At 54.1% G+C, this 4054-nt stretch overlaps 1 non-coding gene across 1 annotated transcript; it reads right to left on the minus strand.

The window, feature by feature from the left end:
• Window positions 1–1622: 1622 nt before the first annotated feature.
• On the minus strand, window positions 1623–1694 carry TRNAT-CGU (transfer RNA threonine (anticodon CGU)). The gene has a single exon. It is a non-coding gene; the product is annotated as a tRNA-Thr (tRNA).
• Window positions 1695–4054: the final 2360 nt, after the last annotated feature.

Here is a 4054-nt window from a genome sequence, read left to right on the forward strand (position 1 = left end):
AAGCAACTGGTAAGCTGCCTGGATGTGTTTATGGCCACAGAGAACAGCAATGCCAGAGCTTTATTGAAATACCTGGTTCCTAGTCCTGGGTTCGTGGCGCATGTTTGGGCAAGACTCAGCTGCTTGGGTTTATGGGATGGCAAGCCTGTTTCAGGGAGGACCTCGGTTTCACAATTGGTTTCAACCAGAAACAAACCCACAGAATTCTGAAATTCTCTGCAAAAGCTGCAAGAAAGCTTTTGAATCATTAGAAACATTTTGGTTTGACATGCTAATGTGAGCCACCGTAGACTTAAAAAAAAAAAAAAAGTCAAAATAGGGTCTTTCAAAGCTAGAACTTTCATCCTCAAAAGCCTCCAACAAAACTGACAGGATTTTGACAGCACTGCATTTTCCAAGTAAAATCATGTCTACATTTTTCTAAATAAGTTCTAAACTGCATTTCCTCTTTTTATATCAAAATGTACTATGGCTTTTTTTGTGGCTTGTTAATAACATACTGTACAACTGCTTTGTACAAACCTCCCCAAACACCTTACATGCACACACACACATACTTCCAGTACCTGTTGAGAAAGACAAACAGCCTCCTACCCAGCCAGTCCCAGGCTAAATGTGGCACATTAAACAGCAAAATCCAGCTTTTTCTGAGCATCAAAGGAAGAAGCTAGTTCTTTGCAAGGGTCTCCTCAGCTCTTCCCAGGTATCTGACTACTGTGATTTTGCAGTGAAATGACTCTATTCTTTACATATTTTAAGCTGTCTGAAAGCAGCAAAAATCAAAGTGGTGTTACACAGAGCCAGCAGAAACGCCCGTGCACACATGTAAAGCTTTGCACAGCTTTATGTATTAAGAACCAAGCAATCAAGGTCAGTTCTGGCGTAAACGGTACAACCGCACTGAGCTTTTCATAGCTGTATTTGTTTATTCCAGGATTCAGCCTCCCTCTACCATTTAAGGACTCTATAAGTGAGAATTACATCAAAACCAGCACCTCTAGAGAAAGTAACGGCAAGAGGGATTCATCACTTCCAAGCTCACCCAACACTTCCCCCACAGCGATGCAGGGCAAACAAATCACCTTTATTTTAACTACGGTTCATTGCGTTCGAGACAAGCCGTCCTGAAGCAAAACACAGAGAAATCCCTTCTGCAAGCAAGTGGTTTCCGTGCTCCCTTCGCACCGCTGCGTTGCACGGGAGAGCCCGTCCCCGTCGGGGCCGGAGGCTGCCGGGGGGGTCCCGGGGCGCAGGGCTCTGCCCCCGCCTGACCCTTCCTCCCCACAGCCGGGCTACAGGCCCCGTCTTGCAGCCTGCCAACCCGCGGACCGCACCGATGCCACCCCGTGGGCTCACCGCCGCGCCCGCGGCCGCCCCACCGCGGACCGCGGTGGGAATCCACGGGGGATCGCGGCCACCCGCTGGTGGCTGCTGCCCCGCTCCTCGGGATCCGCAGCCTCCCCGCCGCGCTGGGCTCCCTGGGAGCACAAGCGAGGCCCCCGGGGCAGGATCTCCCACACCCGAAAGCGAAAAAAAAAAAAAAAAAAAAAAGAGCCACAAACGAGGCGGCGTCTGCGGCCTCCCCCGCCGCGGGGCTGCCAGCGCAACCGCGCTGCCTCGGCAGGCACGGACGGGGTTCGAACCCGCGATCTTCGGTTTACGAGACCGACGCCTTACCACTTGGCCACCGCGCCTGACGGGCTAGCAGCACCCCCGCGCCGCCAGTGGAAGCCAGCGAACCGCCCGCCCTCCGCCAGGCCCGGCCCGGCCCGGCCCGACCCGGCCCGGGGAGCTGCCGCCGGCGGGAACGGGGGCCGAGCCCCCTCGCCGTGCGGGGCGGTAGGCGGGAGCCCGGCGGGAGGGCGCAGGGCCGGCCCGCCCGGTCGGCGGCCGTTCCTGCAGGCACGTGCGGCCGCGGGGCGGGGCACCGGGAGCGGGCGGGCGGCCACGGCCCCGCGGAACCGCCCAGGACGGTGGGACGGGAGCTCGGGTGGGACGGGAGCGCGGGAGGGTCGTGCAGGGCAGCGAGTCCCCCGCCGGCTGCCGGGGAGCGGTGGCCGGGCCCCTTCCCCGCCTGCAGAGCTCGGCGGTCCCCCTGGCCCCGTCTCCCCGGAGCGAGATGCCTCAGGGTCCCGTTCGTGCTCCGGCCACCCCGGCAGCACTCCCCGCGGCTGACCCTTCCCTCGGGTCCCGCCGGCGTCCCCGGCCAGGGCAGCAGCGGTCTCGCTCGGAGAAGACCGTGAAATTGCTGGTGAACGTTTGTTTTTCTTTCTCCTCGTTCGCAGCGCCTGATGTTTCTCGTGGCAGAGTGAAGCTGCGCATCACTACGGAAACACTGGGAGTTGCCTAAGGAAACAAACGGGAGCTATTTCGTATGAATAAAACCCTACTGCTAAGCTTACACATTCAGCCCTGTTGCTCTCCAGTGTCTGGCACCTGCTAACGAGAGACACTGCTGGCCCCGTCTCCCAGTTTCGGGGGGAGGGAGGCTTCCCCCCAAAGCAAGAGCAGTGGGAACAAGCCCTGCTCGCAGGACCGTCCTGCCGTGGGACACAACCTCCCCACGCAAGACCCGAGGACCTGGCTGGGGCTCTCCGGGCACGGCCCAGCTCCGGCCCTGCCATTGCCGCAGCAGGCTGCCTCCCATCACTCTCTGTGTGCCAAGCAACAACAGCGTTTCCACCCCTTCCCTTGGGACAATATCAGGCGATCTAACATGGGTTTGTGTCAGGAAGTGTTTCCTGATATTCAAACTCAATTTTCACATTTTACTTCAATCCCATTAAGTTCTGTTTACATAGTAAAATCATAAGAGCATAAATCATTAATACAATACTACATTATTAATATTTCCTCTTTTGGGCTTCCAGCTACCAAATATTTAGTCCTATGGCTAATGCTTGGTTAAAACCCAAGACATGAATCAGCTCTCATTTTTATCACCGCTAGCTGTAGGGCAGGAGGGAAGAATTTGAAGGATGTGGTTTTGAACCATTATTTAGCTTTGCATTGAAATTTTTCATTCTGGTTTCTAGTTTTCAACCATTGCTGGGCAGCAGAAAGTAATCTGGTAATTTTTGGCTTACGTACTCCTCCTGAAAAACACAAACCAAACCAACCAAACAAAAGGAAAATTAAAAAATCCAGGCACAGTTAGAACCTACTACCAGTCTGACATAATATAATCCCTCTCTTTACTTTATACCTATAAATTTGTAACCAGGCACTGCTGCCTGTTTAATCAGATCCGAGTTACACAACCTTTGTTACAAGAATGCATACTGCATTTGCAATGTGTTCCTTGCACAAATAAATAAAACATGTGAGGTCTGAACAGCTCATTCCAAAGAGGAGCAGTTGTTTTCCTAAGGGTAAGTCCTGTTTTTCGATCTTAATACAAATTCTGTGCCAAACATTTCCAAGCAGGTCTCTGATGCTAAGGCTTACGTTCTTGATGCTGCAACTGCTTGGGAAGCCAGCACCCCAGCAATGCCGAGAGTAACCTAGCCAAAAACAGCAGGATGGCAGGAGCTGTTGGGGTTGCAGAACTCACGGCTGTTTTTCAGCCATGTCCTGCACCCTCCGCGGCCCTGGACTTTGCGTTTCAGGCGGTCGGTGTTTAACCACATCCCTCTGCACATGGCAGCCCTGGCAGCGCTCCTCCTCCCTCCTCTGCTCTGGCAGCAAAGAGCCCATCCGTTCTCTGCTGGGGGTGAGGGACCTCCGCTGCACCTACCACCCAGCCCTGCTGCTTACACAGTATTTCCACAAATGAAAGCAAACTCCTCTGCTGCTGCTGCTTTTCTTCACGGCAACTCCCCCAAATCATTGCTTTGCACGGGCAGAGCTCGGCTCCTTAGTCCGCGCTTCAATCCAAGAGGCTAAAGGACAGGCTGGGTTGGGGGTTATTTCTCTGTCACACAGGACAAGTGCTCAGGCAGACCAGAGGATTACTGAAGGGCTGAGAGCAACCCTGCCCAGTGGCCGTTCAGGTTTTAAATAAGAGCCTGAGCACATTAAGAAAAGCCACACAGTGGCCAAGAGAGACAGCGTT

The sequence above is a fragment of the Harpia harpyja genome, chromosome 14, assembly GCF_026419915.1.
Source record: "Harpia harpyja isolate bHarHar1 chromosome 14, bHarHar1 primary haplotype, whole genome shotgun sequence".
NCBI classification, from domain to species: Eukaryota; Metazoa; Chordata; class Aves; order Accipitriformes; family Accipitridae; genus Harpia; species Harpia harpyja.